We start from the raw sequence: 25283 nt of genomic DNA on the forward strand, positions 1-25283 counted from the left end.
ATGTTAGGTAAAAAACCCTGGATGCACTGTAAGTCACTTTGGATAAAAGCGTCTGCTAAATGCAAAAATGTAATTTGCATAATCCCCGCCTGCTCGTGAAATACGAACACTCTGACCTGCCCACAAACACTAGTTAACTAAATTCCTCTAGTTAGTGTGTTTACATCATGCCGAGAAGGCGCTGTGTTCTGCGCTGTGAAAGCACGTTTCTTTTGTTTTCATTGCCGAAAGATGATGATGTGAAGAATCAGTCTTTAAAATATTTTTTTTTCCACAATACCACAGCAATACAATTCAAACCTTTTGTTGTGTGCTCATAGGACTGTTTTTTTAATCTTGCCGAGTTCAACGCATGATTCGCTAAACGCTTGTCCATGAAAGATAAGTCTGTACCCTCTTTATTTGGACCAACAAGTGTCTCGCAACCACAACATGTCAGTTTGATTTCTAAACTATATATATATATATATATATATATATATATATATATTAATATTTTAATATATATATATATATATATATATATATATATATATATATATATATATATATATATATATATTAGGGGTGGAATGGTACAAAGATGTCATGGTTCGGTACATACCTTGGTTCGGGGGGCACGGTTTGATATGATTTCGGTACAACAGGGGAAAAAAAAACTTTCTTTTCATTTGTTTTGAACAGACAGTAGTGCAAATTACTATTTGTTCCACCTAGATGTGAAAATATTAAATATTATTACATTGATGTATATATATATAAAATCTGCAGTACATACATACATACAAGGAATAAATTCTTGAAATATATTTGATTTAGTTTACAGTTAAAAAAGGGGGGAAAAAAACAGTGTGACACGTAACAAAGCCTATATATGCTGAGTTTCAGTTGATTTTTTTTTTGACAGGCTTAATTTGTTCACAGAAAGTAAACTCAAATGGCAAAAATTTAAATCCAATTTGTTTTCTTTATTTTACAAAAGCACAATGTTTTGTTTTCATTGTGAGTGTACACAAATAAAATATTAATATGAATATGTTTAAAGTTAATTCTGCTGGAATACGGAAACGCGCGCACACACACACACACTCACACACACCAAAAACACATCAGTTCTAACACTGCTAACTTGACAGCACAGTTGGTAATTTATCAAAATAAAATACAGAGAACCAAACATAAGCGCGCCCGCCTCTGTGTCACCATTGGAACGCGACTGAAGTACAAAGCCTATAATTTACTAATAATAAATAATAAAAAATAGTTTAGCATTCAGATACATTACATCGCAAATATTTACTATCTAAATAGTTACCATATTTCCTATTTTCACATTTATATATATTATAAACATTACATGCATGTTAGCATTTTATGTTTCTCAATTGTTTTTCTTTGACAGCAGTGAGACTCCCACAGCAGAGACAACCAAACTGAAGCTTTTTCTCCTGAGAAGTGAGTAATCTTACATTGCTCTTAAAGAGCTCTCATATGTTTTCTCATTAATTGTGCAAGTTCGTAATGAATAGTCTGGGATCTCAATATGAAGTCAAATATTTCTCATTAGACTCGTCTGAAACCTGTTAGAGCTACATTTTTTAAATCTTTATGGATTTGTGCTCTCATCTGTGTTTTAACTATGCATTTTTTAATTTATTTCTCCTAAGGCCTTTTAAAATAAACAACCAAGTCAAAATAATACTTATATGAAACATACTTGAACAAGTCCATTAAGTCTCTGTAAAAGACAATAACATTTTATCCTGGGTACCATTGTAAGATTGAATGTGTTTTATTTGAAAGGGTTGATTGGCGTGAATATGAATAAATGATCAGGTGTTGTTGTTTTCAAAACTCCTGACATTGTTTCACTCTTTTGACATCTCTCCTATGTGCAGCTGCTGTTTTCTAGCGCTTTTAAAGGACAGCAGAAACCCATTTTAAATGCACTCTCAACACAATCATTTAGCGCTGTGATTTGGTAGCATCTTTGAAGTGCACCGCTGTGTCCTTCAGACTGTAAATCGAAAATAATGCATCAATAACATTGTGCCTATTGTGAGGAGACTGGTGTGGTGCAAATTAGTAAAGATGTTCTATATGAGCACTTCACATACAATACTTGCACACAATTTCTCCTAAACACACAGAGACACTGTCATTTTACTGTGGGCCTGGTTGCCATGGTGATGCATTGGTTTAGAGGTCTGCATGGACACTTGCAGTTTTCAATACATTTAAGACGTAATGGCAGAGCCCGTGCTGGATACGGCAATTTGTGCCTGTGCAGCTCGGGCTTATTGTTGCACTCTTCTCTTGTTATTTTCTCTCGCCCGCTCATTTCTTTTCTCCCTTGATTCATCCTCCTTATTTACACACACACACGCAACACTATTATCCTTCCAAGTACCTTGAAAACAGTACTGGGAACGTTTTCGTATAGCGTAGGCATGTTTTCATTTTCATTTTTTCAGGGAATTGCATGGTAATGTCACTTTCCCTAAATAACAATACAGTGTGCAAAGCCAAATAATATGGTCTGAAAAAGCACACCAACACAGGTAAGGGGTTTTGAAGCATTTCTAGAAAATGGTTTTGCATGGTTTCCAGCTGGTCCACCCTGGTCATTTGTTTATCAACTGGTTCAAGCTTGTCTGTATCACTGATCACCAAATCCTATCAAGATGGGCTCGGCTGGTTTAGCTAGTTGCCAGCTGATATCCAAGTTTCCTAAGTACCATTAAAACCCTTTCAAAACCATCAAGACAGACTAGCTTGAGAAACTAGATGGCAATCTTGGCAGCTATTCAAGACTAACACACCAGACTAAGGTGGTTTGCTGGTATAGTTGGCCACCAAACCCCATCAAGTTGGATTCAGCTGGTTTAGCTAGATGCCAGCTGGTCTCCAAGCTTTCCAAGTCCTACAACCCCCTATAAAGCATCAAACCAGACCAACTTGAGCATTAGATAGCATTTTGGTGGCCATTCAAAGCCAACACACCAGCCTAAGTTGCTTTGCTGCTATATATGGCCACCAAACCAGGTCAGGTTTAGGTTGAGCTGGTTTACCTAGTTGCCAGCTGCTCTCCAAGCCTTCAAAGTCCCAAAAACCCCTCTAAACCATCGAACCAGACCAACTTGAGCATTAGAGAGCATCTAGGTGGCTATTCAAGACCAACAGACCAGAATAAGGTAGTTTGCTGGTATATTTGGCCATCAAACCTGTTCAAGTTGGTGTTCAGCTGGTTTAGCTAGTTTGCCAGCTGGTCTCCAAGTCTCCTAAGTGGCATTAAAACCCCTTCTAAACTATCAGACCAGACCAACTTGAGCACTGGATTGTAACTTGGTGGGTATTCAAAACCAACACACCAGACTAAGTTGGTTTGCTGCTATATTTGGTCACCAAACCTGGTCAAGTTTAAGTTCAACTGGTTTAGCTAGTTGCTAGTTGGTCTCCAAGTCTCCTAAGTGCTCCAAATCCTTTCTAAACCATCAAAACAGACCCAACACTACACTACAAAGTATTTTGGTGGCCATTCAAGACCAACACACCAGCCTATGGTGGTCTGCTGATGTATTTGGCCACATTTTGGTAGTTGAACAGCTGGTCAAAATCCCTCTAATCAATCAAATTTGCTTTTGTTCCTTTTTCGTAAGTCACTTTGGATTAAAAAGCGTCTTCTAATAAATGTAAATCAGTCTAACTTGAGCAGTGTAAACCAGCTTTGTGGACCAACAGACCAACTTTAAGATGTGTTTGTGGTATGGATGTACACAAAACAAGCTTGACCACAGAATATATTAGGAGCTGGTTTATGCAGCTGGTGCAATTGCTGCAGACTGACAATATCATCATAGTTTCAGCGTCCTATATTTTATTCTCCATGAATTATCAGAATTATGAGTCATATAACCATGAAAAAACCTCTTCCAGGTGTATGTCTGTACCAAGATGCACCATTAAGATGTGAACGACTTTCTTTTTGGTTCCAGGTCACTGGAATGACCGATATGAAGACTTGGATGGTTGAAAGTCACACATTCTCTTCCCGTTAATGACTTTGAGCCTCGAGGCCTCAGACAGGAGCCTGCAGACCTTCGGATTGATCCCCTCCCGTCTCCTTCAGGTTAGCCCTCCAGGAACCCTATCCAATCACATCAAATCACAGGCGCCAAGTGGTGCAGTCCCGTCCAATCACACTGATTGCTTTGGAAAGTCCTGGCCATCCCTTAAGCTAACAGTGCAATTACTGGAAGTGTCTCATAAAGGGAAAGAGGAGGTGGAGGGATGGATGGGTGAAGGTGATTAATTGAGGTGGGAGCTGTTTAAGGGAGAAGAAAGGAAGTAGGAGATAGAGGAAGTGAGAGACTAAGGTTTGAGAGGGGGCAACAATCAGACGAATCATGTGAAAAGAGTTCATTGAGGGATCAGGTGGAATAATGGATGGAGGGGTTGGAGAAAGGGGATCAATCAGCTCCACAGCTCATGTGAAAGAGACTGAAAACATGTTCAAGAGTAAACTAACCAACTGGACAACTGCTACAGCAAAAAAAAGAGTGGCTTTTATGCATTTCTTAGAGAGTAAATTGGAATAAAACATGGTTAATGGATACTTGAATAATGTGTTCAGGCAATTTGACATAACTTAGTAAAAGTACTGTATGTTGTGATGCTTTAAGGTCCACATGAAAAACAATGCAGACAGATGATGTATTATTTTTTATATGATTGTTTTTATTATTATAATTTCTTATTATTAGTATTAAGAACAACAACATCAATAATAATTAATAATTTTATTATTTTATTATTTTTATTATTATTATTATTATTATAGTATTGTATGCAAAGCACTTTTAGCTCCATTTTATGAAAGATGAAATTTAATACTGATATTAATATTAATTAAATTTTAAATATTAACCTTAATTTTCACCTTTCATGCATAAATTAGAGCTGATTGTGCTTATGTTTCATTGTGCTGTGTTGTAAATATAAGACGTTTGGTTGTAAAATAATTAAAAATAATACATTTTTATTTAAATATCTTTGCATAGAAGGCCTGATGTCATAAACATTTACCAGAATTTGTTTTTGAAAGAAAACATGAGTCTGTAAATATGTTATTGGCTTGCTTGATACACTGATGTTTTCACTGAGACTGCATGTGCAAAATATAAACACATAAAGATAACTCTGATCCAAATATCAAAATAGATTCAAAGATTTACACATTCACCATGTGAGCACACAAAGTGCTTCACATTCTCTGCCAAGTCTGGTATATTCAGCTTCACGAGAGCACAGGAATAGTACAAAATCACTACACATGACTGTGATTAAACAGAATCTGCTGCAGACTAAAAAAAAAAAAAAAAAAACACAAACAAAATGAAATAAGATTTGTACATAGTTTGCCTATTACTGAAGCGGAATGTCATTGCAGCAGAAAGTGCTGCTGATATTTTCCTGCGTTTTCTCAGGGTAGTTTGTGAAATGCTGTAAGACTGTGACATCCACTGAGTAAATTGCATGGCGGGACGCTGCTGCTCCCCGTGTGCCACTGAATATGCTGCTGTTGTCGTTTTCAATAGCCATCACAATAAAGAGAATTCCTTTAAGATTTTTCCTTCCAAATGTCATGGCCATCTTCAAAGGCCTTGAAGGGCAGCTGTATTTTAAAAGCAATATTGGCAGTAAACACACGCTTACTCTATCTGCCTCTATCATCAGCGTGTGTAGGGGTGATAATCGTAATGGGGAAATGGCACCTGAAACGTTTGAACTTTACTTTCCTCATCCATATGGGCCTGCTTTGCCCTGTCATTGTCCTCCCTCAGCTTTCTTCAGCTGCCACCGCACATCCTCACTTCCCGGCCATCAACGCAACCTTATCATCCAAAGCCATTTCCTGTTCGCCTGAATGCATAGCCAAACTTAGCCAAATGCATCCAGGAGAATAGAAGTGGCTCAGGGAGAGTTCAACGCTATAAGGTCTTTGAAGTTTATTTTTTTTTTCGAGAAAGAAATGAGGCACAACTGCCTGCAGGTAAATGCTAGCATGTAAAGCAGCCTGGGGCTCATTGTTATTTAAGGGTTTCTCTAGCAATGATTTTCTTGTATGGTTGGTTTTAAACATCTACAGTAGTTGAGAACTGCCTTAATTTACTACAGACAGGCAGATAACACTTTGGAATAAGGTCGTTTGTTAACACTAGTTAACTGTCAAAGGGGTCATATGATGTGATTTTAAGTTTTCCTTTCTCTTTGGAGTGTTACAAGCTGTTCATGAATAGATAGGATCCCTAAAGTTGCAAAGACTAAAGTCTCAAACCAAAAGAGATATTCTTTATAAAAGTTAAGACTCATCCACGCCCTCCTGAAACACCTCGTTTAAACATGCCCCCACATGTCTACGTCACTGTGTGGGAAGATTTGCATAAGGCCACCCAAATCTTCACTTAAAGAAAGAAGGTGTAACTTTGATTCTTGCTGTAGTATTGTTGCTGCCGCCACCGCCATGTCATAGAGAGTCTGTTGTTTCATTGTGAACGTGAAAATACGTTTGGCCTTCCAAAAGAGGACACAACTAGAAATCAGTGGTTAAGTTGTATTTACAACACTGTTCAAGAACAGTTCAACTCAAATATTCATGTGTGTGCAACACATTTTATGGTGGACTGTTCCCTGAACCTGGGAAAGTAGCCTGCAATGCCGGCTGTTCTGACTCACAGCCTGTAAGTACTTTTTCATATTTAAAGAATTTGCCACTGATAATTCAAACGTGAGTTTTGAGCAGTGTATAGTAGCACTTGTTGTTTGTCCTTTCTCCGAACACAAATGCAGACATGGTTTTATGTTTATGCGATGCGCAATGCAAACCATAAAAAGACAGTATAATTCATTATAATCATTAAATATGTCCCCGCTGGATGCAACAAATGGCTTGTTTGTAATGGGTTTTGTTTTTTTCTCGTTGCGCTGGGACACGGCATCACAGTGGGGACATAACAGTAAGGGACATAACATTTACCTCGTCACACGCTTGAGGTATTCAGCCAATCACAACGCGCTGGATAGCTGGCCAATCAGAGCACACCTCACTTTTCAGAACGATGAACTTTGTAAAAATCGACTCATTTCAGAAAGGCAGGGCATAGAGGAGAAACAATAATGTACAATATGTGGAAAATAATGTTGTTGTTTTTTTAACCTTAAACCATAAACCATAACCTTAAACTATAAACACATTGCACCAAATACACAAAATAATGTTCTTTTAGCAACTTCATATGACCCCTTTAAGTAATTTTAATTAACAATGAGCACTATAGTATCTTTAAGATAAGTTAATAAAAAAATCATAATTTCCATGTTAGCTGAGGTCCAGTAAATAATATTAACAGATACAAAGTTTGATTAGTAATAATGTGTAATTTTACTAAACTTTATTTCATTATGTTTGTCCTTGGATTTGATTCAGGAATGAATCAAATATATTGTTTATATATATTTTTGGCTCTGAAAATATGTAAATGTGCATGCCCAGTAACCGCAGCTTTTATCCCTTTTAGCCTTAACCACAAATTAGACAGGAGATAAGATTAACTTTGCTGGACTTAAACTTAAAATGGTGTGTTCAGCGGTTGAAATAAAATACTTTCAGATGTTTATTTATGTTCATTTCGTGCTTTAAGTAAATATGAAAAGACGATTGGTTCACGTGTTTGAACTGAGGCAATACAGAGATCTGTCACGAGTGACGACACATCAAAGAGCCACAAAGTGGTATTTATTGTTTGATTTTTTTTTTTTTTTTTTATTTATTGTTTTTAAAAGCTGAGAGTCCTGAGATCTTGTTTCATACCAGAAGTAACCTACTCTGTCTTGTCTGTCTCTGTGTTGTGTGTTTAATTAATTTGTATGGTGTTTAAATTTAGCTACAGTATAATATGCCTATTCCATTGTGACTACTTATTCAATATCGTGCGACAACATGCCCCATTTAATAACGGCAGACATGTTTGATTTTTTTATATGCTTATTAATTAAAATAAACTCAACCTGAGAAATATTCACTAGTGTGACGACTATCCACATTCTCTCCTGTAGCATACAAATGCATTTTTAATGTCATTTTCTACACCAGTGTTATGAAAAGTATCACTTTTCATCTGCCACTAACTTTCACGTTTTGCAACAAATTAACTTTTTTCTGTAAAACAGCACAGCTTTCTGTACATGCCATAGAGAGTTGCCATGGTAACTAAATAAATTAAGCAGCGCTCAAAGCAGGTGTTTTTATAGCTGTCATAGTCACTTTTTCTTACTGTACAACCTAATGAAACAGAGATGAAAAGAAGAAAGAAGGTTGCAGCATATCAAGGAGGCGTTTGGTTTAAGCACATGCTTTTTATAGTCCTCAAATAAGTGTTGAAGAGAGAGTTTGAGTGGTTTTTATCAGCGTTTTAGCAAACACTCAACGTAACTTGACATGTTGCATTTTAAATGCACACTCAATGTTACAAAGACCTGGAGAGTTTGTCCAAAAATAAATGTTCTGTCAGTATTCATTCACTGTCATGTCATTCTAAACCTGCATCCCATGTATGAATGTTTTTCAGATTTTTCCTTTCGTGAAAGAAAGTTCAGTGGGTTTGGATCTACATGAATGTGAGTAAATGATAATTTGATGTTTCTTCTTATATGAACCGTTTCTTTAAATATTTGCAATGTTACACTAAACCAACCCTAATCTTTGTATAGAACCTGACAAAAAAATAATTTAATGAGAATGAAAAACAAACTAACAAAAAGACAAGAGTCTTTTTGCACAAAAAAGACTTTTGTGCATTGCACAAAAGATGGGTCATTTGTAACTACAGAGAGAAATCGGTGATATTTAAAATAAAGCGTCCTCGCCGTTTCTAAACGCTGTCCCCCTCAGTCATTACCATTGTCAACATAATTATCATTGTTATCACCATCACCATGATTATTCTCATCATCTCTCTTTTAGCTAATTGACTCTGAGCCATTCTTGCCACTCAGACAACTCAGCAGACGGGCGAGGAGAGTCAACATCTGCGTACTGAGGTTGACTCGTCTGTCAGCGTAATAACCGCATCTTAACAACTGCGCACCATTATTGGAGAGAAATGACGGTTGCTGGAGGCCTCAAGGCCTTTTGTGAGATTTAGTTCTCTGGTTGGGTCAAAGGATTGGGTGATAATGGCCAACCTTTAAAAGAAATAGAGGAAAGAAGAACATATTGGCAGTTTGAATGTCAACAATTTGTATACGGAGTGAGATAGATTGCCACATGATGGGATCAAATGCAATTAAGGCAATTAACTTAATTCAGGGCTAACAGAATTAGCTTTTCTTATTCTAAAGAGTAATTAGCACATGTTGCTGAGAAGAAATCGGCTGAGGTAAACAAACTGTGAGATACTGAATGTAGAATTTGAGGTTAAGCAACAGACCAGCAGAAACATTTATGAATGAATCTCACAGAACAATGTCCAGGTCACATTTCACATCAAAATCTAAAGAAAAAAATGAAAAAGTAATATATATATATATATATATACATACACATATGTATATATGTATATATATATATATATATATATATACATACACATATGTATATATGTATGTATATATATATATATATATATATATATATATATATATATATATATATATATATATATATATATGTATATATATATATATATATATATATATATATATATATATATATATACATATATATATATATATATATATATATATATATATGCATAAACAAGTGTGTTTTTTTAGAACCGCTGTACCTGAATTGTGTCATTATGTTCAAAACAATAAAGCATATTTTCAACCCAATTAGCATAATTACAGACATTTTTAGTTATATAATTCATTTATATATATATTTTTTTAAATTCAATACATATTTTTTATTAGCATCACATTTCATTAATTAGAAAATTAAATATTTTAAGTGATAACCATTTTGCATTATTGTGAAAAAAGAATAATGATACGTATATAATTATTTAAAAAGAAAAATATATACCTACAGTTTTTGTTGCAATTTTTGTGTTTAATGTCTATATATGCATATTGTCTAAATCCTGCAATTTTTTTTATATTCTAATTTTATTTTATCTTTTTATTCTTTATTTTTACTTAAAAATAAGTAAATTTTTATTATCATTTTTTATTTTTTATATTTTTACATTTATTTTATATATTATATATTTTAATTTTTCTTTTGTCATTTTATTAGTGGTTTTAATGTTTTAATGTGGTTTTAATTTATATTACTATTACTAGTCATTTTATCACTATTTAATATAACTATTACTAATGTTTCACTTATTTTTGTTACATTTTTTATACATTTATATCTATAAAACGGTTAGTTCCATTCCTCGATTCTGATTGGTCAGCAGCTGTGTTTTATTCACGATACAGCACAGCTATGACCGCTTCACCGTTTTGTAAAAGCAATAAGGTACGAGAATGCCGTGCTGTATCGTGAATAAATCACGACAGAAGGGCGACTGCACACGACATTCGGACACGACTGTCACATTTCTCCCTCTATTGGCAGTCACACAGAACTTTCAAACTGGTCGTGCAGCAACCGTTACCGTAAAATGGAAATTTTTTATGAATATAATTAATGTGTAAATGCATCGTCACAAATCAAATGACCCCCCCAAAATAAAAACAGTAGGTTTTATGGGACTAATCAATGTAAATAATGATAAATTTAAAGTGTACAAAATATTGGTAATTCTGACCTTGCACCGATAGTTTTGATTAGAATACATCACATCCGGTCGGGCAGTCGCATATGGTCTAGCTGCAGAAGTTCAAATATTTGAACGTATCCGAAGCTTAAATCGGATTTGAAATTTCTGCATGCGCATATGATCCGCATTACTTTCCATTGGAAATGAATGACTTCCGGTCTGTCGCTTGTCGTTTGTCAGAGACGGTGGAAAGGCGGCTTTAGGCAGGATGCGAAGCGGAGTGCCTGCAACCCCTTCAGCCGTGATTTGCTTACATATTATATTTTTCAGCTCATTTCAAATAACAAAAATGTCATATTGAAAGACTGTAATGAACCATTATGTTTCACAGTAATGGACCAATTGACCTTATTGTAAAGTGTTATCCAAAATCTTATTTGTCCTACATGTACTGTAAATCTTATTTAATATTATTTCAGTATTTCATTTTTCCTTTAGAATTTGGAGTGAAATATGACCCAGACACATTGCTGACAGGTTTTGTGAGATTCACCCTGGAGCAAATGTGTGGAGGAAATAAATCTACACAGACCTCAAGTGGTTCAGGAAAGACCTTTTCCATCAACATGTGGATGGTCATCTGCGGTGCACCATGAACCTTCTGACTCTGAGCTTCTCCTTGTCACGGTGAGATTAAACATGTTTGTAAGTCCAGCGGCTGTATGTGCGCTGAGGGTTATGACATCATATACTGTATGCCCTCTGCTGCAACGAGCAGCATTAATAACTGAGCCAGTGCTGGGATCTAGCGTCTGATTCTGCCCTGCTCTGCAGATCCTTTACGCTGGAGTCTGGTGTCACTGATAATAGGCCCCTCTGGGAGCCCTGTACAGTAGCAGGGCCTGCAAACTGTCTGTATATGAAAGGAGCTCCCACTCACGGCCTACTTCTGAAAAGCTGTCGGCGATGGGAGGGAGAGGAGCAGCGGATAAGGAGGAGGAGGACAGAATTAGAATGGGGAAGTTCAAACTCATTGACGCAAGACAAAAGTGGAGTAATTGAGTTCAAGGTGAGGAAGTACAGCCTTCAACTTTGCAAGCGAGAGCTTCACTGTGTGGTGATTAGATGTTTGGTAGGTTTGTCAGTATTTGAGAGAAATGTTTGCAAAAGCCTCCCACACAGTAGCCCTGCTGAAAAGACTAGCATGTCCAAATTCCTGCTGGTTTTTGCTGGTTTAACAGGTTGACAAAGGTAGACTTGCTTGCTAATCTAGTTACAGTAAGAAGCCTTAGTGACCTGCAATGCTGGTGTCTTTCAGCAATGATTTCAAGAAAAAACTAATTGTGCTACACTGAATAAAATAGCACAGTTTCAGATATCATTTATTATGTATCAGTTAAAATATTTTTTAAAATATTTTGAATAATATGAATCTGTCTGCATTATTGTGAAAATATAATATTTTATAATTTTAATAGTATAATATTAAATAAGTTATTCATCAGTTAGTCATTATTATTAATTATCATATTTATTTGTTGAACATTATAATAATATCCTTACAATGCAAAAAAAAAAAAAAAAAAAAAATATATATATATATATATATATATATATATATATATATATATATATATATATATATATATTATTATTTTTTTTTTTAATACATAATTGAGGCAAAAAAAATCTTCACATTTTTAAATATTGGAATTTTATAAGATAAGATAATACTATTTCAGTTTTTCTGCTTTAAAATGTCACATTTTATTTGGTGTTTTACTTGCCATTTCTTTGTTATTAATTGTGATATTAGCAATTTGTGAGTGAAAATTGTTTCTGCACCATTTAAGATAAAACTATGATTTATAATTGAAATATTTGCAGTGTTATTTATATACTATTATAGTTTTTATTTAATACATATATATTTTTATTATTATTTGCAGTATAGTAGAAGGTCTCTGTAAGTTTCATTCTGCAATTTTCATGTGTATTGCAATTGCATCCAAGTACTCATTGGAAAAATCTTACTTTTCTCTCAGAGTCATCAGGTGTTTGCAGAGAGATGATTCACCTTGTTGGTTCAGGTGGGTGTTTGAACAGGGCATAGGGCTCTAGAGGACACGCTGGATATTCTCGGGTTCATTAACACTGTAGCAGGTATCGAGCTGAACAAACCCAAGGAAACTAATGAAAGGGAAATCTCTCTAGGCTACATGCAGTAGGCTAGAGGTCATGTGGATGCATGTAGACCTTGTGGAAAACTGTGCATAGAAGATCCTGGACTGGAAATACTGTGTAAACTACATTTGGCCTTTAAGGATAGGTCACTCAGAAATGAAAATTCTGTTACTCACATGTACGTTGCTCCATATGACTTACTGTCTTCCGTGCAACACACAAGGTTGTTTTTGAATAATATACTTCTTGTTTGTTTTAATATAATAAAAAGTAAATAAGGACTGGGGCTGTCGAGCTCCAAAGTCTTCATACCATCAGCTAAATCTTTAAAAGACTTGAAATGTAGTATATTTTGGATATGACTTATAGCATTTATTATCACAATAATATTTTGTTTTTATAATCATATTTTGTTAAATAATATTACAGCTTGGTTTGATTGGTAACACTTTATTTTAGTGGTCAATTCTCACTATTAACTATCTGGTTATTAGCATTCACATTACTGGCATATTGGCTGTTTATTAGTACTAATAATGCACACATTAATACTTTATTCTGCATGACCATATTTTAAATCGCTTAATCCTACCTCATACATAAACTTAACAACTACCTTACTAACAAATAACACGCAGCAAATTAGGAGTTTATTGAGGCAAAAGTCTAATAAACTAATATGTACTAATTTTATGTACTAATAAACAGGCAATATGCTAGTAATATAAATGCAACTAGATATCTATACTGGGGTTACTGTTTTTGTTTATATTTATCGATACTACTAGTATTTTTATTTTTCCATATATTGTTAATTCCTATTTCTATTAGCATTTTAGCTGTAGCAGTAATAGAGCTGTTATTGTTATAATAAATTATTTAGAGCTTTGTACAAGTTTGGGTGGCTTTTACAGGTGTAGAGTCATAGTTACTCATGAAAAAAAGCTAAAAATGCACTATAAAGTAAGTAAGAAGTCTGATTGTATTTAGATATTTAAATTTATAAAGCAATTTCCTGATATAAATAGTAACAGTCAGCTATCCCTGTAAAAAAAAGGAGATTTATGTTTTATAAATACAAATTTTATTTATTTGTTTGTTCTTCCACCGTGTGATGTAGATGAAAGATCCCCAATATGGAACTGAGAAATAGATATGTATATATAAATAGATTATCAGGTTATGTCTTTACAGCACATTCTTACAAGATACTAATTCACACTGTCAGTTGCCTAACCTCTTTAAGCTGCATGTTAAAATTGTTCTCCACTGAGTTTACTTCTCTCTAGATTTTGCCAGAATTGAAACATCACTCTTAAAATCTCTCTGTAGTGTGTACTCACCCTGTATTTAAGAGTACAGTTGGGAGACTTACACAGTGAATAGTGATTGTCCTGTAATGCTAGGTTTGTCAGGAAATCAGCAGGGAGCCTGGCCACAGCGGTCGCACTCCTCCCTGGCACTACTGCCAAGACCGGCTGTTTCCTTTTGTTTGAAAGAAAGAAGCAAATTGATTTTTTTTTCTATTCTACACAAACCTAGCAATGAAAGAGATGTGAGAATGAAAATAAGTGCTTCTTTTACACCTAATAATGTTCAGAAAGAAAGATGCATTCATGCACAGTACATCATGGGGGCTTTCAGTTGGCGAGGAAATCTATGCTCACAGTGAACGTCGCCCAATTTCTAACAAACACTGAATAATTCATGCTAGAACTCGCTCTGTCTTCACAGCAGAACAGACACCATGGTCCAAATTTCCCTTTGAAGCTAGCGAGCGTCCACTTCCCCACAGTGACCTCCATGCATTGGTGTTTTTTTTTTTTGTTTTTTTTTTCTTCTCAGAAACCGGTTGTCTGACTGTATAACCCAAATAAAAGAAGAGCTAAGACTTTCCGCAGTCTTTCGCAGTGGAGACGGAGTGGTCATTAACAGTCAATGAGAGAAAACCCTGGAGCTTTGTAAAGGAACAGCTTGATGATTCAATCTGTCCAAGCTCTGACTACAAACTCATCCAATTAGCCAGACAGGAGACAGCTTTGACCCCAAAGTTGCCTGACTTTCCAGGGTGAAAACATCTCTTTGGCAGACATTTCACCCAGGCAAGCCTACCATTGAAGCGTTCAGGTCTGGCTGGCCTTGGAGCAAAAGTGAAGAGGGCCAATTACAAAACCTTTTGGTTCTCCACAAATTCGCCTTTGAGTTTAGCAGCAGAACGGGTGCTGAGGTCTTGAGAGCCTCGACTCAAAGCTGTGGCACTTTAATCTAAAAGTTTAGTATTCACAATAGGAAGTGGTTTACCCTTATTATTATTATCATTTACTCACTCTCATATCATTCTAACCTTGTACTTCTGTAAAACAGAAAACAACATCCTAGGCTTCTATTTTTCACAAAACGAATGTGGATTTTGGATACTGTAAATCTGTTGTGCTAAACATTAAATAAATTTTGGTCGGTTCTTTTCAGACAAAACTGATTTACTTTGAAACACTTTACACCAGCATATTGCGAGTAAATTTAATAAATAATTACAAAGAAGTGACAAGTAACACTGAATTTTTGTTAATTTTTTTAAGCAGACTGAAATTTTATTTTATTGTAAAACATACTACACTAAGATTTGTTTTATTTACTACCTTTTTTATGTGTTTTTTTTTTAATTTTTTAAATGTGTGTGTATATATATATATATATATATATATATATATATATATATATATATATATATGTTGTACTTTTTTTTTTTTTCGTTTGGAACTTGGTAGTATCAATCCCCATACATTCTTCATGTATGGAAAATAGCAGCTTAGAGATGCCACCTGAGATCTCCTTTTGTGTTTAACGGTGGAAAGAAAGTATCAGTGTGTCTTCATTACTTATAATAATCCTGATTTACAACCCCTTATTTCTGAGTAACATGAAGAGATTTGTGAAAAATCATTGTTGCATTTAAGAATGACACTAGATGAAAAATGACCAATGAAAATTGGTCACGTCCATTGAAAAGGAAATTCATTTGATGGTTTTTGATTAAATATTACATAGAACACATTTTGTCACTAGAGCAACATGCACCAATCAACAGTCCACAATAAGACCAGTAAGAAAACTAAAAGGGCTTCTTTCAGTTTCATGTTTGCTCTAACAAATACTGTTGTTTCATGAAAAAGAGACAGCTGAAGTGGGAGAGACATTTAGCCTTAAGATGCACCTCATTTTGCAATGTAGCTTTAGTTTAAATTTGTCTGTAACTTATTTGGCGAATCCCTCTTTCAATTACAGTACGTAGGAGGTAGAAGCTTAAAGACTGATGATGTAGAAAGGCTGATGTTGATACACAGATGTCGGGGATGCCGCACTAATTCACAGCTAACTGATGTGGGTGAGAGGTGTAGTTAGACTCAAAAGAGTTTTGGGAGTATCCGTTTGTCCTTTAGGGCCGATCGTTTTCTTTTGCTTGTTCTTTGTTCTTCACATCTCAACACACAGCCCTCGCGCACGCACACACACACAGACTCCAAGAATCGCTGCGGGTCAGAACTGAATTAGCACCACGAGCCAATTAGCCTCCTCCTACACACTCTCCTTTACAGATGCTTCTTAAAGCAACACAGAGGCTTCTAATTAAACTCTGAAGAGTGGCTTGTGTTAGCCTGCATATGTGTATAAAGTGTGTGTGCACGCGAGTGGGCGTTGGAGCATAGCAAGCTAGCATGCCGAAGGAGCAAAATCCTGCTCTTCTGCACTCTAAAAAAAGATATGGACTCAAAAACATGCATCTTTCAATTGAAGGTCACGTTGGTTTAAATAATTGCAGTGCCCACACATCACCTCAACACCTCACACCTCAACATCAGCCTAACTGATCTGGCAATTATTCCTAATAACGCTCGAAAATACTTCAAATTAAAGCGTATTAAGTTTCATGTTCTTGTCTTGTGGAAACTTAATTTCTTCTCAGTGTAAGTGTAGAAGGAACCTCTGAGAACTGAGCAAATACCATTTGAAGACACTGAGAAACAGCTTCATCTAGCTTCAACCATGTTTATGTGACAGATGTCATTTTGAATGACGTTTTCTGCTTTTTGTCACCATTCTGTGACGTCTTTAAATGTTCAGGGACTTTTGACGTGATGATAGTTGTCAAAATTATAAATATTTCATCATAATTTTTTTTTTTTTAGTTCTGTATCATGCTCTGCGAACTCATAAGCAGTGATATATATATCAATAATCAATATATCGATCAATTAATCAAAACATTTTAAAAGGTTGGTGCTCATTGGATAAGTTCTGCTCATAAGGTGCTCAAGGATAAGTAAAATCTATATCTATATGATATTTACTCATCTTTGAGTGCCTTGGCCTTGCATTATTTTTATTAGAAAAATAAAAGATACCATGGCCACAATTTAAGAATACATTCCTTCAACTTATTAATTTATTTCTTCATTTTATTCAAATGTTGTACTACAAGGTTCCCTTGTTTTCATTTGTGTAAATCATGGTCACAGTTTAACTAAAACAGGGGAATGAATTAAGAAATCATATGAACGAATTAGTACAACATGGCCACAAATGAACTAAAATGAGGAAACTAATTATTAAATTGTGGGAACAAATTCTTATGGGGACAGTCATATGCTGGACTCATTACAATTACAATGGTTGTGTCTACAGTTTATATATAATAAATCCAACTTTTAAATGGCTTTCATACAGTATACTCACATAAAGCAATACATACTGTATGTGAAATCTTGGCTGTGTGATTGTTTATACCACTGCAAATGTAAAGTACTGTATATTATCATATGGCTCTAAAGTTACATAACTGAATAAATATAGTACTCATGTAAATCAATATAGTAGTCCTATATGGCAAATCTCAGTCGCATAATATGAACTATCGCCCAGCTCTAATCTGCTTAATGCAGATAGATGGGGTAGTTCTTTGGCCACCAGTCATTTGGTACCAGGTATCGAGTGTGACTGGCTTCTCATTGGAATGCCTTTGAAGTTTGATGGGGAGACCAGAGAGTTGATCTGTTTAGCATCTTCTTAATAGTGGGGGGAACCATTGACAATTTGGCACCCATAAAAATGTAGAATATGGGGCCATGTCTGTAATTTGTATGCAAGTGTCAAAAGGCTAAAAGGGTCTCTAAGACATAAATCCTAAATGATCATCAATGATTCTAAGCAGATGCTAAAATTGATTTAACTTTTCTTACTAAATGGCATCTGTAAATTATTAGCTTAAATGTATTTTGTATTGTATGTGTAGATGTATGTATATTTGAGTCAGTAAAGCATAGGTATAAGTTATAATTATAAATATGAGCTTCAATAGTATTAACAGAAAACAGTTAGCTTAGCAGTTAGCAAGTAAATGCTTAGCCAAACAGGTAAGTTTGTCCTGAGACTGCTGGTTGGAAACTGTTGAGATGTAATTACAGTTCTACGGTTCTTTTCAAAGACATGTTGAGGACAAAATGTAGTTTTGTTTGAAACTTTTACCCCAGTGACTGTTCATGTACATGACAATATCAGATATCCTCAGAGTGCAGTAAAATGAAAAGAATATTATACACACACCTTTATTATTATTATTATTATTATTGTGGACCTCCAGCACTGGTTTTGAGAGCTCTTTCAGAGGGACTACCCAAGCCATCTGTGCTTTTGTGTGTGTGTGTGTGTGTGTGTGTGTGTGTGTGTGTGTGTGTGTGTGTGTGTGTGTGTGTGTGTGCGCCACACAGACTTTGCTTATTTACCATTCTGTCCATGCACTCCCAACACACACTCCATCTTTCACTCTCACACCTCTTTTCACTCTTACATTTGAGCATCACCATGCTGCTAGCATCTGAGTGATGGCTTCATTCTTCCAGCTCTTCTCTCTCTCCTCTCTCTCCTCTCTCTCCTCTCTGCACACAAATTACACAGAAAAAAAAAAAGTGCGAGAGTGATGTGTTGCGAGACTAAATATCATTTTCACTGCACTCTTAAAATGCTTGATAAAAGAGCATGGATTATAATGTTGACAGTGCTTTGTGAAGTGTACTCAGACAACATCAGTTAAGACTTCAGTATACTATGTAGTGACTGAGCAAAATCACTTAAAACAGCAAGTGAACATGACAGGAAGCCTAATGCTATTGGTGACTGTTCAACAGGTACTGTACAACAGGACTAAAGCCCCTCGAGGGTAAAATAGGCTTTTCATTTTATTTGGTCCCCCAAAACACTAAATGGCAACAAACAGCGTTTTTGAACACCATTTAGTCACTACACACTGCTGAATGGTCTTGATTAGGTCAGTGTGTGCTGACAACAGGTTGATTTTAAGACAAAAGTCTTATTTGATGAAGTGGTTATATGAATAAATATGTACTACATTATCTATAATATACACATACAATGTAAAATATCATCAAATTGACATTGGTGTCACACATTTTACATTTACATATAATTGATTATTTATTGGTGTAATTAATTAGTAATAAATAATATTTATATTTCATGTGTGTAATAAAAATAATTATAATGATGATTATTATGATCAAAATATAAATTATTGGTTGTCCTTAATATAATAATAAAACAGTATTTACATGAATAAGTGTATAATAATAATAACAACAACAGTTTATTATTATTATACATATAAAAATATAAATAGGCTACATGAATATTATAAGTATTGTATGAGCAACAAAATATTTGATGTTTATTGTTGTACTATTATCAAAAATATAAATTGATTGTATTTAATATAATAAAACTAAACTAATAAATATTAAATATAATAATAAAAAAAACTTTTTCACCTATTTATCCTTTAGAGTTTCAGAAACATACAACATAAAAACATCCAGAAACATTCAAAAAATCTTAATATTTCAAGCTGTGCTCAGATTTCTCAAGCTATGCAGTCGAAGGTAAGAGATTTCAACATCAATATTTTCATTTCACTTCCAAGAATTATGCTCTGCACATTCATTTTATAGTTCCTTACTCTTAATATTTGTTATTTACTGTCTCATTTCCATGATTTTTTTTTTTCTAGAAGAAAATCTGAGGCAAAGTTGATCTTTGAATTCGTACAATTGAGAATGAAGTCTCTAAAGACTCTAAAAAGAGCAACATCTAAGAATGAGTAACTAATGATTTCAGCTCTAAAAATGTGGTCATTCAAGCAGAATATTCTTCTCCACCCTCCTTTATACATACACTCAGTCCATGTTGAAGTCATCCTAACAACTGATGAACATGGTAAGAGCCTGTCTTCAGTTTACACTAAACACCGCTCCATGTACTGAAATGTGGCGCAGGGAGGAATTCCTGGAAATCATCCAAGCACAAAAGCCTGGATGAGCTCCAGACGTTCCCCCTCAGTGTGTGTTCGACAAGCAGCAGTCAGCGTGTCTCTGAGGGACTCTGATTTATCCTGTCTAATCCACACACCCCTGCTTTATGGGCTCACCAGGCCACCATACATTCACAGGAAGTGCTCTCTTCTGCTGGGCTTGCCTCCCTGCATACTGAGTGTCTAGAATAGCAAAAGCTATTTGAATATATTTTAAATTGGTTCTTTGGTTTGAACTGCAAGGATTAGAATGATAATTAGCAGCACTTTCCTTTGGGTAGTGAGTAAATCTGTCTTTAAAGAGATTCTGAAGAAAATGTAAGGATGCTTGGCAGTGCAAAACTGGCTGCTGTTTTGCTAAATTGGTGTGATGCTTCCCAGGACATTGATATGCAGTTGCTAGAGTGTTATTGTTCGTTGCTAGGTGATTTCTAGGCTGTTATGGTTGGTTGCTTGTTTGTCCAAGTTGGTTTTGGAAATGGTATCATGGTGATTATTTATTTATTTACATGATCATGGTTATATCATATACAGTACTGTGCAAAAGTTTTAGGCCACTAGTATTTTCACCAGTTAAAAATGGTTTTAAGTCAGTTATTTCCATCTTTTGCTGTAGTGGGTCAGTAGGAAATATCAGTTTACATTTCCAAACATTAATTTTGCCATTAATTGTAATAATCTAGTGAGATTTCCGTCTGACAACAGCCAGTGCTCCACACAGAGATCTGATCTCATTATCATCAGTCTGTCTGGAATGACATGAAGAAGAAACAGAACAAACTGAGACAGACTAAATCCAGAAGAACTGTGAGAAACGTCTCCAAGATGCTTTAAAGAAACCTTCCTGCAAAGCTGCAGTACTGTTAAAAGATTTAAGCACTTGTGTAAAAATGCTGTAAAATGAGGATGCTGTTGAAAATAATGTAATAATGCAATTAAGTTATATTAACTAAATTAAATCAACATTTGGTGTGACAATCCTTTGCGTTTAAACATCCTTTGCGTTTAAAGCAGTTTATACCCAAGGTACACTTGCACATAGTTTTTCAGGGAGCTTTGCAAGAAGGTTTCTTGAAGCATCTTGGAGACGTGGCCACAGTTCTTTTGGATTTTGTCTGTCTCAGAGATTTTTGTATGTATGTATGTATGAAATTTAATTACCAAAATGTTTTAAATTGTCAAAAAAATTACAATTAATTTCAGCATGTAGCATGTTGTTTTATTTATATATACCATGATAACTTTTTGGTTCTTTAAAATGGGGAATGTTTCTTTGTTTATTTATTTAACTTATTATTTATTTACATTTAACATATCATACAATTTTTTATTATTTCTCCTTTGTTTTTATTTGTTGTTGTCTTTTTTCAGTGTTATTTATTTATTTACATTTAACATACATTACCTTTTATTTTTTCTTGATTTTATTGTTGTTGTTGTTTGGTTATTTATTTATTTATTTATTTATTTATTTACTTCAATTAACATACCATAGCAGTTTATTTATTTATGTTTATATTACATTTAGTCATTTAACAGATGCTTTTATCCAAATCGACTTGCAAATTATTAAATTATTTATAAACATTTAACATACCATAGTATTATTTTTTCTTGATTTATTAATATTATTATTACTAATATTTTTATTATTATTATTATTTTTATTTTTATTTTATAATGGTATTTTTAATATAGTATAATGGTATTAATTTGTAAATACCAAGATAAGTGAATATAGTACTTTAACAATGTAATGATTTGGGTCAGTTCAAAAGCACCAAGCAACCACATCACAACCTTCCAATACAATACACCTTAGCAACCATTCATAACACCTTCACACAATGGAGTTTTAAATGGTCAAGCATACATTTTTCTTCAGAAAATGTAACATCTAATTACAGTATAGTATATACGCTATTGCCATGAAAAACAAACTATTACCTGCCTTTTTTTTTTCTTCACATTTTTGAACTGTTTAACATTTTTGGTTATCAACTGACAAAATTGAATAAATAGATTTTGTTTATCTCTGAGAAAAGCAACATCAATTTTCTAGCTCAGAGAAGCAGGGCTCTTGTCATGCACACACACATAATCAAAGTAAAGAAACGAAGCAGCCGCAGTGAAAGAAAGATAATTACTTAAAACAAAGAGTGATCACGCAGCGTGTGTGGAGGCATGGCATCCTGTGCGTGTTCTGCCGGCGTGAGCATTGAGAAAAGAAGCATCTCGCATGTGAGTTCCTCTCTGCCTGTGTGTTGGGCTGAATGAGGCACCGCAAACATAGACGCATGCACGTATCACCATAGCAGTCTGTGTGTGTGTGTGTGTGTGTGTGTATCCGCGCATTCATCATCCATGCCTTTCTTGCCATCTGTAACTCCTTCTTGCCGTGCCAAATCCACTCAAAGGGACCAGGAGATGACAAGAAAGACAAGCCCACACACATTGCACTTGCACATGGTCACTGCGGTGGCCATCTTGAGTCTTTGTGGGCTCCAGGCGCACTATCAGAGACGTGCTATTTTCAAGGTTTTATCTGCCCGTTTGGCATTTAGGTCGCTACTGTTCCTCCAATATTGAAGTCTGTCTCAGCGTGGACGTAACCTTGGAAAACGCTACCCTGGACGAGTCACGGCAGAGTTTTCTAATGCTACTTATAATTCTGATCTGGTTTTGGGTGTGCTGTACTCCCTCTCTTTGTCTCTCTATCAGGAGGAAGCTGGTCTTATTTGGGTGATGCTGCAGGGATGTCCAGAATATTAACACAAACCTTAGAAGCTGTCAGCCATTAATATGCCAAGCACAGACCTCCCAATTAGTGGAAAACATGGCTTTCTTGCGCTAAGGAGTAGACAGGTTGGCTCAACACCAGTGCAGCTCTGAGTGGAGTTAGACAGGGGTGAGCTTCTCTTGTGAAAAAATGATGTTTAGGGAGCTTCAAAGCAGTGGCGTATGAAGCTATCAAACGCACAAAAAATACACTACAACTTTATTGGAGCGGCTGGCGTTGAAGATGAAAGGTAGGATAAATAGATTTCTTTATCATGGGAGATGAAGCGTCCAGGCAGATCACTTCAGTGCTGAGATGCCCTGCTTGACATAATGTGCAAAAATGACTTGATTAAAAGGCACAATTAATAGACGCATCCACCTTGAGGTCTGTGTGTCGATTTTTACCCTCTGTCACAGCCTTATAAAATGAATAAATCATCCAAATTGACAAAATTGTAGAATTTGACTATCTGTCAGTCTCCTATCTATCTATCTATCTATCTATCTATCTATCTATCTATCTATCTATCTATCTATCTATCTATCTATCTATCTATCTATCTATCTATCTATGTGTCTGTCTGTCTGTCTGTCTGTTATCTATCTATCTATCTATCTATCTATCTATCTATCTATCTATCTATCTATCTATGTGTCTGTCTGTTATCTATCTATCTATCTATCTATCTATCTATCTATCTATCTATGTGTCTGTCTGTCTGTCTGTCTGTTATCTATCTATCTATCTATCTATCTATCTATCTATCTATCTTATCTATCTGTCTATCTATCTATGTGTCTGTCTGTCTGTCTGTTATCTATCTATCTATCTATCTATCTATGTGTCTGTCTGTCTGTCTGTTATCTATCTATCTATCTATCTATCTATCTATCTATCTATCTATCTATCTATCTGTCTGTCTGTCTGTCTGTCTGTTTGTCTGTCTGTCGGTCAGTCTGTCTGTTGGTTCGTCTGGTTTTCTTTTTATATGTCTGTCTGTCATTCTACCCATCTATCTCATTTATCTATCATTCTTTCTGTCTGTCTGTCATTGTCTGTCACCACATCCATCTGTCGTTTTATCCTTTTGTCTGTCTCTCTGACTTTATTTTGTCTGTATCTGTCCCATCTGTCATTCTATCGTCTATCTCTGTCTGTCTGTCCATCTGGCTTTCTTTTTATATGTCTTTCTGTTGTTCTATCCATCTGTCATCCTATCTATCTATCTATCTATCTATCTATCTATCTATCTATCTATCTATCTATCTATCTATCTATCTATCTATCTATCTATCTATCTATCTATCTATCTATCTATCTATCTATTTATCTATCTATCTATATGTCTGTCTGTCATTTTATCCATCCGTCCATCTGTCTGTCATTCTGTCTGTTGTTCTATCCATATATCCATTTATATTGTCTCAATCAATATCAATCTATCTATCTATCTATCTATCTATCTATCTATCTATCTATCTATCTATCTATCTATCTATCTATCTATCTATCTATATGTCTATCTCATTTTATCTGTCTGTTCTTCCATCCGTCTGTCTGTCTGTTTTCAAAATTTTGAAATGCTTTGTCAACATTCCAGATTTGTCTTGATAAACACTGCAATTCTAATTAAATTAATTTGAGTTCATTTTATCGTGGCTTCCTTGCATTCAAATTCTGCATTCTGTTTGCTACCTCGATTCATATTCAGGAATCGAACTGTGATTTAAATAGCATTCTAAATGCAATTCTGTATGGCACACAAACCTGATCAAATGTGAAACGATATGATTAGTGCACTATATTATAAGTCGTTTATAGTCATATTCTATAATATTTTATAAGAGAACATTTAATTACAGTAAATTAAATTCACATAAATGATTCACTGATAATCTCACTCAGAACTCATTTGTAATTGTATTAAGAAAAAAAAGTGCCTCAACACATCGCACCAGGTTTGACTGGACTGGTTCTCACACATGCACCTTTCAAATACTCTATGATTTGAGAGATGGAATGACATGAGGTTAGTTAATAACAAACTGTACTGTTCTTCAAGGTGGAAAAACATCATGATTAAAAGGCACAATTAATAGACACATCCACCTCGAGGTCTGTGTGTCAAGTGGACCTTTCACCTGCGGTCAAGGCCGTTGTAAATTAA

General features: G+C 34.9%; 1 long non-coding RNA gene across 8 annotated transcripts in view; it reads left to right on the plus strand.

Moving 5' to 3' along the window:
- The window catches only part of LOC109083764, a 60390-nt gene that overhangs the window by 9622 nt on the left and 25485 nt on the right, over positions 1-25283 (plus strand). For 3 of the 8 annotated variants that reach the window (XR_006158202.1, XR_006158201.1, XR_006158198.1), the window contains exons 3-5: positions 1403-1455; positions 3996-4129; positions 8628-8676. This is a non-coding gene — a long non-coding RNA (uncharacterized LOC109083764). Of the gene's footprint in view, positions 1-1402; positions 1456-3995; positions 4130-8627; positions 8677-9022; positions 9550-11270; positions 11842-12817; positions 15404-25283 lie in introns of those variants that run through there. The other 5 variants (XR_006158200.1, XR_006158204.1, XR_006158199.1 and 2 more) reach the window with 4 other exon arrangements.

This window comes from Cyprinus carpio, chromosome B23, assembly GCF_018340385.1.
Source record: "Cyprinus carpio isolate SPL01 chromosome B23, ASM1834038v1, whole genome shotgun sequence".
Lineage (NCBI taxonomy): Eukaryota > Metazoa > Chordata > Actinopteri > Cypriniformes > Cyprinidae > Cyprinus > Cyprinus carpio.